The sequence below is a fragment of the Lycium barbarum genome, chromosome 11 (assembly GCF_019175385.1).
Source record: "Lycium barbarum isolate Lr01 chromosome 11, ASM1917538v2, whole genome shotgun sequence".
NCBI classification, from domain to species: domain Eukaryota; kingdom Viridiplantae; phylum Streptophyta; class Magnoliopsida; order Solanales; family Solanaceae; genus Lycium; species Lycium barbarum.
In genome coordinates this window covers 47786602-47798401 of record NC_083347.1, presented here as the reverse complement: position 1 = coordinate 47798401, position 11800 = coordinate 47786602, and the positions used below count along the sequence as shown (strand labels likewise).

The following is an 11800-nucleotide window of genomic DNA, read 5'->3' as shown; positions in this document are numbered from 1 at the left end:
TAACATATGCAAGCCGGCAAGGATGCCACAAACAATAGAAACATCCACAACAACTATATAGACACAGCTGATCAAAATCTATTTACAACCCACACACATGTCTACAGACCTCTAAGAGTACTAACAGTGAAATATGACGGGATAGGGCCCCGTCGTACCCCTGGACAACCATATATAAATACATCAGAAGATCTGTACCAAAATTCTATGCTCCGGAACAACGGAGCTCTCCAAGACAGCTGACTGGAAATCCTAAGATGGGGGATCACCGAATCGAGCGTCTGTACCTGCGGGCATGAAACGCAGCCCCCCGAAGAAAGGGGGTCAGTACGGAATATGTACTGAGTATATAAAGCATAAGAACATCAAGTACAGATGAATCATGAAAACCAATCTCAATAATTGAATGCATCTGTGTCTAACATCTGAGAATATCCGCGTAACTCTAAATGACTGAAACTGAGCTGAGAATATCTGCGTAACTCTAAATGACTGAAACTGACTCTACGACGTATGTTAGGCATAGATTATAATATAACTGATAGTGTTGTAGAACGTACAGCCCGATCCATATATAATATAATATTGCCGAGGAAAGTACGGCCCGATCCATAAATATAATATGTTAGTGCCGAGGAACGTACGGACCGATCCATAAATATAATATGTTAGTGCCGAGGAACGTACGGCCCGATCCATATATAATATAATAGTGCCGAGGAACGTACGGCCCGATCCATAATTATAATATGTTAGTGATGAGGAACGTACGGCCCGATGCATAAATATAATATGTTAGTGCCGAGGAACGTACGGCCCGATCCATATATAATATAATAGCGCCGAGGAACGTACGGCCCGATCCATATATATAATATAATATATATAAATGCATGTAAAACTCGGGAAAAGGATACTCTGAACCCTTCTGGTGACATAAGAAGCTAATATGAAAAGTCTCTGGGAGTTATGGACATAAAACATAGGAGGCGAACGATACAGATATCTCTACACTTTCTAAGAATAGAGTCTTTGGAACTCGCTTACTCACAGTGTTCGTTCATATGATAAGGATAATGCAAAAAGAAAGAAAGGATAACTTTACATACCTGTTAAAGGTTAATCTTAAGCACGTTCGCTTCGTCGCCCCTTTTGCCTATTTAATATGAAAGGAACGCTATCATTAATAAACTATACTTCCTAGCTCATAAATCTGTAACCAATCGTTTATAGGACTCATTCTTTAATTCTTACTTTCTTGATTAGGATTATCATTAGTTAAGAACTTAACGGAAATCGGGCAGCATTTCCCCTATATACTCGCCTAACCCGAACTTCCAATTAACCTCCTGTTATCACAGCAATACCAACAATGACAGTAATAGAAATATGCATATAAAACCCTTACAATTCAGCTCATAAACAACTCAAACAATCCAACCACCCTTCTTAACCCTTTTCCAATCTAAATCATTAACGTTTTAAGATTTTACACCAAACAAACCAACATACGCTTTGTATACGATACGTTATACACTTCTTTCTTCCAAATTTATAATCCACATCAATGACAACACGACCACAACACGATTAACAACATACAAACATAAATCATACTTCTAATCCTTTCAACCCACAATTTCATATAACATCAATTTCATGCAATTTCTTACTTTCAATTTCACCCAATCCAATTTTAATCCTTCCATTACAACACCATTAATAAAATTATACCACAAAATAAGAAAATGTTACCTTAATTTACTCGGAGGAATATCTACACTTATCTGCTCCGATTTCACTATTTCTTCTTCCTCAATTCAATATCCAATGTTGCTATCACCTCCTTTAACTTGCAAATCACTTGGAATTTAATCAAAATAGTAACAAAAACATTTTTTTTCCTTCAACCATGGCTGGCCGAGAGCAGCCATGGAAATGTTCCTTTTTTTTTTTCTAAGTTTAATCTTGTAAAATGAAATCAATTTTGCTAAGTTGTTCATCATCCCACTTTATATATATGGTGCCCCTCAAAAGGACTTGTGCCCCCCCCCCCCTATGACTCACCAATTTAATTTCTTGAATTATATTATTTTTGTTTTATTTGTTTTACGGGTGGGGCCCACAACCATAATTAAATTAATTAATTTTAATTAATCACTAATCCCTACTTAATAATCTAATCATAATAAATTTGTTCCTAATCTCCAATAATATTTCTACACTAAATAAAATTTATAAGCAATTTGTGTACTAATTAAAATTGAAAATTAAAAGTTCCTATTTCATATCCAAAAATAATCCCGTCCTTAAACTTAAGTCAATTAGCTTGCAGATAATTCGACGTATAAAAATACGGGATACAACATCCTTCCCCCCTTTAGAACATTCGTCCTCGAATGTTAAACTAGTCCTGGGCTCCCAATATTTCCTTAAATGTTCTCTTACTGAATTATACTCCTCACATGCCTCTTTCATTGGTCGATTTCCTTCAACCTGTTATAATGCATTTCAGATCTCTACGTAACCATTCCTGTAATATTTCCTCTTTTTTTCTGTTGCTTCTCGAGGTAATAATTCCACGTCATTGTCTTTACTCTCCTCTTTATTTCGCAGTCGGTTGTCAGTTGTATTGCGAGCTCTTCTGCTGAAATGTTACTATCTCTCTTGTCTGCATACGGTTCAGTTGTACTGTCGCTGATTGATTAGGACTTGTACTCATGGTGCACGTAATCATGACTCGACTCTTTCTTTTTCTATAATTACTCCCTTAAGATGATGTATCGTTCACTTCACTTTACCTTCTTATCTTTAAACAAGATCTTGTAACGCGCAGACATCCCTCATCGGTTTATTAGACTTTACAATTCTTAGAGTATTTCATGCCTCTGGTAACTTGTAGACCCTTCACAGACTCTACGAATAAAATGACCTTTCGCAGGGTGTAGTATTATTTTACTCCAATAACCTTGCTTTGTCCTACTGTTACAGTCCGTATTCTGGAAGCTTCAGCATCATGTGTCACTTTTCGACTTTCTCTTAAAGGTTCTTAACTGTCACTTTGCTTTCAGCTCTTGATCTTGATCTTTAGGGTTGGCTATCAAATAGCGCTAGAGTTCCCTCATATTATAACTTCGCATAACTGCTCTGTGATCTGTCTATTAGTAACTGGTATAATTCTGAAAGAATTTCTCTTGATTTGACATATAAATTCACTGTCACCCGGTAACCAGTGACCCGTTTGTTCTGATCGTCTCGGTTAAACCGTTTCACAACTTCCCTTACTCCAACTTGTAACATTTTAGGCATATTATCTCATGTCGTTTCTTTATCTTTGACTCAAAATCTTCTATTGCCCTTTTACTCAAATTTTTGCTCTTAGTTTTTCTGTCACACATTATGTTGCAATTTTTACACGAATATGCGAAGGTGTTCAGATCAGCCCGGGAAATATCTTAGCATCGTCTCACTAGTCTATATGAAAACCTTACATTCTTCTCTTATACCTTTCAATTGATATCGGGGCTCACTATGGCTTTTGCCCTCAGTACTAATCTTATCGCGGTACTTTGGTTCAACCCATCTTACACCTTTCCCTAATGTATCCAAAATATCGTAACCGCATTGTTATTACTGAATCCTTACTCTTCTTATCAAGTACTCACTTGGTCTCATTCTTAGCATACAAATTTTCGTAGATTGCATACTTATTCTTGTACAACTCGCATCAAGTATATCCAATCTTAGTTATAGTCTTTCCTTCTCCCGGTTCATTCTGCTTTACATATCCTATTTGTACTAAAACTCACTTGCTGTCTGTCTTGCCATACTCCTTTCCCTTTCTCTATTCACCATTTGGTTTTCTCGTATCCTACTATAGGAGAGATTTCCTATCCTTTCTCCTTTGCTACTTATATGTCGCAATATCATTAGCCAATAACTCTGTTGCCAACATCTTAACCTCTTATCCAATATAGCCTTGCTATCCTTTATAATATCTTTTAAGTTACTTGTTACCATTCTCTTGTCGTATTCTTCCTTTTTATAGCATCCACTTTCTAATGCCATATTATCCAAGATCTCTACCAATAATTCTCAGCACTGTCTCAAATACCATCTTGGCTACTATTCGTTTATCGCTGGCTTTCAGATCTTACCAACTTGTTTCAGCATAGGATCGCACTTGAAGTTTGAGTATCCATATTGTATATATTATAGTGTCAATTGTTCCCCTTTGTACCTACTTTGCTTTCACACGCTTCCCCCCTTTGGGGTTGTACTTATACCATATCCATGTCTTTTCTTTACCATTTATAACTTTGATTCCCCACGTGCGAAACCTTAAACAAATGACGAGGCGATGAGAACTCTCAATATATAGTACAAAATCTTATCTGATGGTTGGTACTCGAGTAATGCAATTAATGTAGCGATTTAGCCAAAGTTACATTCCATTTATTCCGATCAGTAATTAGCTAGTGCTTATAGTCGTTTCAAATTCTCCATTAGGTAGCACTTATATTCTGATGATAAGTGTCCCAAGCTTTCTTATAACACTATCTTTATCCCAACAGATATCATCTGTTCCCTCTAATAAATTCACAATACATCAGTTGTTTTGCAAATTCACAATTCTTGTCCTTTAAGGATTTCACTATTTCCGAGGTGAAGTCACATATACGCAGTACTCCTTTATGCCTCACGCTCTTTCACCCTTGTTGTATACCCAACGCTAACTTCTAACTTACTCAAAATCATATCAAATTCATCTTAATAGTGGTCTTGTCTTATCACCTTCTCGTCGTACTACACCTTAAGTTCGTAGCCATATATTTCCCTTTTACCCTATACTCATACTCAATTAATTACGTCTGTCTTGAGTGCTTCCCTTAGTATTCCTTTCATTTCTCCAGTCTATGTCCATCTTTTATTTTGTGCACGAGGAATCTCATGCTACTCCTGTATCCTTCGGAAAACACTACTTCTATGTAACCCCTTTCTCATTTTCAAAACATATTCTGTTCATCCCTATTTGTTCTTATCATACCAGTCATTTCTGGCATTCGTTCTGTCTCGTTGCTCATCTTCCTTTAGTTCGGTCTTTCACAATTCTGTCGCTTATATTACTCATTTTCTCAGCTATACACGTCATAACACATTGCTACACTGTAATCCCACTCGTTTTCTTCTTATCTTCTTCCTCCTATTAACTCCTTCTCTTCCTGTGCTCACTTTCACTTTCGTTACCACTTGATCTCTATTCTGAACTTTCCCTATAGGACTTTGTAAATCTTTTTTTTTTGTTCTACATTTGCTTTTCCTTTTGACACTGATCACATCATATCCTTTAGTTACTTCCTTGCTAGGCTTTACTCATTTCTATAACAATCCTTATGGTATTCACATTGCATCCTGTTCGTAATCCATCCTATAACGTAACACTTCTTAACCTTATTCACAATTCTTACTATGTTTTAATTACACTTTGTGGAGTAGGCGTATTTAACCCTTTACCCTTTCTGATCAATCTTATCCTTAATATCCCACAAGCTGTCTTATCAATACCTTCATAATTTATCATAATTCTTCCTCCTCCGTACTTTTATCTCAATCATACTATTACTCCTTTTAACTGTAAACTCGTCGCAATTTATTCCTACTTATCAGTTCACTCGATACCTCAATAAAATGTTTTGTTAAGATTTGCCACCTTTTTCTAAATCATCCCTTAGTATCACAAGCCCTTCCGAATTATTCTAGCATTTCATCAACAACATATGAAACACATGATCCTAGACAGTCCACAAGTTTGAGTTTTCCTTCCACAAATTCCATTTCCAATTAGTTGATTAAGAACTAATAAAATGTCACCATGAAGCATTCTCCAACCCCCACCAGAAGAACAACTACAATATGACAAGCACCACAGGACTTCTAGTGCTTGATTCACACGGTTTACCTCCAGATTTATTCTTGAGTCGTGAACGAATTATTTAGTTTATAAACTACTTGCTGTATGCTTTGTACTTTTCAATAAAAGTGAAACTTAATCGCTGGACGTTTTTTCCCTTCAACATGAGCTTTTCTAATGTAAAAATGTGGCTGGAAAGTATTCTGGTCCGTTCAAATGAATTCCAAACTTTGCTGCTTATGTATGCTTCTTCGAAATAAAATTTCCCAAGTAAGAATGGAGCCTCTTACGGATGACATGGAGCATATCTCTTAAAGCTTTAATCCAACATAATAAATTTACCCTATCGTTATCGACATTCAAGACATATTATGAACTTATATCTCATTCTTTTTTTTTTATTTCTGGGAATATTTTGGCAGAGTTTCCTCTGTACTTCTTACTATCCCAAAACCTGCACGCAGGAAATACCAACAATGCCTCACAGGGCCAACATATATACGTATATATCATATCATATCATAGCCACACAGGGCTCCCAATTTCAAGTAAAAAGTATAAAGGTGTCGAAACTTACCTCACATATAGCACCTCGAGACGTACCTGATCCTTTAACGATCTGTCCTGTTATACCTTCCTATCTACCTCCCGTTTCATTCTTCAACTTTACATGTCAAACATATTTCAATATTCTTACCTTATCCGACATGCCTCTTTCGCACCGTTGCTTACCTATGTACTGTGTAGCTTCCGATATCATCAGTCACTTTCTTCTGTCGATACCGTTCTTCAGCTAAAATCAAAGGTTAGTATAAGGAATTTCATTTCCTATGGCTGGGCTCTATCGCATGATCTTAGATATGAAAGAAAGGTAATATCCTAAATGTCCTGTAGCTTCCTGTTTATAGATGTGGTGCACAACACACCGATAAACAAGACTCTACTAGACACGGTCTGTAGACACTCCGAGGATGAACTGCTCTGATACCACTTTTGTCACGACCCAACCCCGTGGGCCATGACTAGTGCCCGAGCTGGACACCCACATATACCTGTTAGACATAATCAGACTGACACTATAGACAGCATGGGAATCGGCATAGACCCAGAGGTTCTCAACATCACATCTCAAGATAATACGTCCCCTGCGGAGTCTTAACCAATCATAACGAAATCAAATACGCAAGCCGACGAGGCTGCCACTATATATCATTATAATACGCAAGCCGACAAGGCTGCCACCACATATCGATAACATATGCAAGACGGCAAGGCTGCCACAACCAACAAAAACATCCACAACAACTATATAGACACAGCTGATCAAAATCTATTTACAACCCACACACATGTCTATAGACCTCTAAGAGTACTAACAGTGAAATATGACGGGACAGGGCCCCGTCGTACCCCTGGACAACCATATATAAATACATCAGAAGATCTATACCAAAAGTCTAGGCTCCGGAACAACGGATCTCTCCAAGACAGCTGACTGGAAATCCTAAGTTGGGGGGATCACCGAATCGAGCGTCTGTACCTGCGGGCATGAAACGCAGCCCCCCGAAGAAAGGGGGTCAGTACGGAATATGTACTGAGTATATAAGGCATAAGAACATCAATTACAAATGAATCATGAAAACTAGTCTCAATAATTGAATGCATCTGTGGCTAACATCTGCGTAACTCTATATGACTGAAACTAACTCTACGGTGTATGTTAGGCATAGATTATAATATAACTGATAGTGCTATGGAACGTACAGCCCGGTCCATATATAATATAATAGTGCCAAGGAACGTACGGCCCGATCCATAAATATAATATGTTAGTGCCGAGGAACGTACGGCCCGATCCATAAATATAATATGTTAGTGCCGAGAAACGTACGGCCAGATCCATAAATATAATATGTTAGTGTCGAGGAACGTACGACCCGATCCATATTTAATATAATAGTGCGGAGGAACGTACGGCCCGATCCATAAATATAATATGATACTGCCGAGGAACGTACGGCTCGATCCATAAATATAATATGTTAGTGCCGACGAACGTACGGCCCGATCCATATATAATATTATAGCGTCGAGGAACGTACGGCCCGATCCATATATATAAAATTATATATATAAATGCATGTAAAACTCGGGAAAAGGATACTCTGAACCCCTCTGGTGACATAAGAAGCTAATATGAAAAGTCTCTGGGAGTTATGGACATAAAACATAGGAGGCCAACGATACATATATCTCTACACTTTCTAAGAATAGAGACTTTGGAACTCGCTTGCTCACTGTGTTCGTTCATATGATAAGGATCATGCCGAAAAGAAAGAAAGGATAACTTTACATAAGTATTAAAGGTTAATCGTAATCATGTTCGCTTCGTCGCCCCTTTTGCCTATTTAATATGAAAGTAACACTATCATTAGTAAACTATACTTCCTAGCTCATAAATCTTTAACCAATCTCTTATAGGACTCATTCTTTAATTCTTACTTTCTTGATTAGGATTTTCATTAGTTAAGAACTTAACGAAAATCGAGCAGCATTTCCCCTATATATTCGCCTAACCCGAACTTCCAATTAACCTCCTGTTATCACAGCAATACCAACAATGACAGTAATAGAAATATGCATATAAAACCCTTACAATTTAGCTCATAAACAACTCAAACAATCCAACCACCCTTCTTAACCGTTTTCCAATCTAAATCATTAACGTTTTTAGATTTTACACCTAACAAACCAACATACGCTTTGTATACGATACGTTATACACTTCTTTCTTCCAAATTTAGAATCCACATCAACGACAACACGATCACAACACGAATAACAACATACGAACATAAATCATACTTTTAATCCTTTCAACCCACAATTTCATATAACATCAATTTCATGCCATTTCTTACCTCCAATTTCACTCAATCCAATTTTAATCCTTCCATTACAATACCATTAATACAATTATACCACAAAATAAGAAAATCTTACCTTAATTTACTCGGAGGAATTTCTACACTTATCTGCTCCGATTTCACTATTTCTTCTTCCTCAATTCAATATCCAATGTTGCTATCACCTCCTTGAACTTGAAAATCACTTGGAATTTAATCAAAATAGTAACAAAACCATTTTTTTTCCTTCAACCATGGCTGGCCGAGAGCAGCCATGGAAATGTTCCTCTTTGTTTTTTTTTTTTTCTAAGTTTAATCTTGTAAAATGAAATCAATTTTGCTAAGTTGTTCATCATCCCACTTTATATATATGGTGCCCCTCAAAAGGACACGTGCCCCCCCCCCCCCTTATGACTCACCATAATTAAATTAATTAATTTTAATTAATCACTAATCCCTACTAAATAATCTAATCATAATTAATTAGTTCCTAATCTCCAATAATATTTCTACACTAAATAAAATTTATAAGCAATTTGTGTACTAATTAAAAGTTCCTATTTCATATCCAAAAATAATCCCGTCCTTAAACTTAAGTCGATTAGCTTGCTGATAATTGATGTGGCGTGGTTTTACGCCACAATCGATGCTTTTTGACTCTAAGTTTTACTTGTTTTTAAGCAAGCCTATGTGATTTTACGTGGTTTTTAGTGTTTTTCAGGTAAAGGAACAGATTCGGCACAATCACAGTTGAAGTGCAGAACCAGGTCGTAAAGTGATGTTTACGGTCCGTATTCTACAATACGGGCCGTATTCCATGGTCGTGTTTAAGGATAACAGAACCAGAAAGTCAAGCTGAGAAGATGGTGGTTTATGAGCTAGGTTTACGGACCGTATTTCAGTTTACGGTCCGTATTCCATCACGTATTTAACCAGTTCTGCATCTGGCAGAAAGTCGAAGTATCAGATGTTGAATTACGACTAAGCAGTTTACGGACTGTAAACCACTTTATGGTCCGTATTTTGACAGGATAAGTTGCACACAGCTGAGTGAACGAGTTGGGCGTAAACCATGTTTACGGTCCGTAAAGTGATTTACGGACCGTATTTCGTCATGACGGGACTGAAGTGCAAAATCTGTAACTTATGTGTTTTCAAAACCTATAAATAGTCATTGTAGGGTTTTAATAGTGGGCATTCAATATATTTTTGTCTCTTGACTTGGAACAAAAACTTCTCTCTAGTTTTTGAAGATTCAAACATCAATTCAAGTATTACCAATTCTTTTTTTATTCCAAAGTAAGCATTTATGAATTCTTCAATTTATTATTTCTTGTTCTTTGTCATGAGTAGCTAAATTCCCTTACTAGGGTTGTGACCCCAATGATGGGTGTTTTGTGATTGGGTGTTGTGATTGATATACATAATATGGATTATTAGGGTTTGATTATTCTTCATTCTTCATTCATAATTAATGGTTGCAAACATTGATTAAAGCCATAAACCTTAATTTATTTGGGAAAATAATTAGGGTTGGTAAGAATAATTAACAAGAACTCAAAGCTTTAAACTTTGTTTAATAAATTCACTTAGGAATAAGAGGAGTTTACTTGGCATGATTAATCGTTCTTCATAATCACTTTCTTATATTTGGGAAAATCATAGAAAGATATAATCTTTATTTATTGGGAAATAGTAGAGATTCACATAGAGATTAAATGCATTCATGTAATGATCCATTACAAGTATATCAAGATCAATATCCATGATCATACACCCTATCTAACGGGGACACAACCTTAGTTTCTTTTACCATAAATTTCCACCAAAACAATAGTTTAGAAATTAGTCATAGATAAAACCCAACTTTTACCAACATTATCGGAATAAGATATTAGACCTAGAACTTAGCATTTACGACTTTAGTAACCTTTTCACACCATATTCCCTGTGGGATTCGACCCCAACCTTGTTGGGTTACTATATTTGACAACGTCCGCGTTATACCAATAATAGGTGTAATTTGAGCGTATCAAATTTTGGCGCCGTTGCAGGGGAATACGGTTTTGAAATTACTAAATAGTGTTTGCTTTGATTAAAGTCTTTTGCTTATTCCATCACACCTTGTTTTCTACTCTGTGTAAACTAGGTGAACATGAATCAAAATCAGCAGAATCAGCGTGCTGGTAATCAGATGAATCGGTTGAACAATCAGGCGAACAAATCTGATGATGAGAATATTTTTGCTGAACTTGTTCAAGAGGAGGACTATGCATCTGCTATTGTTCAACCTCGAGTTGGAGCTGCTACAGTGAAAATTGACTCATCTTTATACCAGCTGTTGAAACTTGAGGGATACTTTCGGAACTCTACCGAGAATGACCCTCAAAGTCATTTGAAGAATTTTGTGGATGTGTGTGCTAATCACATTCAGAACAATGTTCCACAAGATGCTATTCGGTTGAGGTTATTCAAATATTCCTTAGCTGGGGAGGCAAGAACGTGGTTCGAGAAGCTGCCCCGAAATTCCATTACTTTATGGGCAGAAATGGTAGTTGTTTTTCTTACAAAGTGGTACCCCCCTAGCAAGAAGGCTGAAATTCGCGACAAGATTTATGAATTCAAGCAGCGACCGGGGGAACAACTATATGAAGCTTGGGAGAGGTTCAAATAGTATTTGCAGAAGAGCCCTAATCATGGTTTTCCGGAAAATATATTGATGGAGAAGTTCTACATAGGGTTAGATCCAGTGACACAGTCAGTAGCTAACAATGCAGCTGATGGGTGTTTTATGAACAAGACCTTTCGACGAGTGACCTCCATACTTAACAAGCTGACAACTCATAATCAGGCTTGGCACTCAAACAATGCTGAAGTGGTACCATATGGTAGTGCTATGCTCCAGAATATAGTGAAGGAAAATCAGGATACCCAGCAAACATTGGCAGAGCTTGCAACAAATATTTCCTTGCTGACAGAGAAG

The 11800-nt window shown here is 36.9% G+C and overlaps 1 non-coding gene across 1 annotated transcript; it reads right to left on the bottom strand.

Moving 5' to 3' along the window:
• Window positions 1-11414: 11414 nt before the first annotated feature.
• On the bottom strand, window positions 11415-11520 carry LOC132620629 (small nucleolar RNA R71). The gene has a single exon (XR_009575068.1). It is a non-coding gene; the product is annotated as a small nucleolar RNA R71 (small nucleolar RNA).
• Between the last annotated feature and the right edge of the window lie 280 nt (window positions 11521-11800).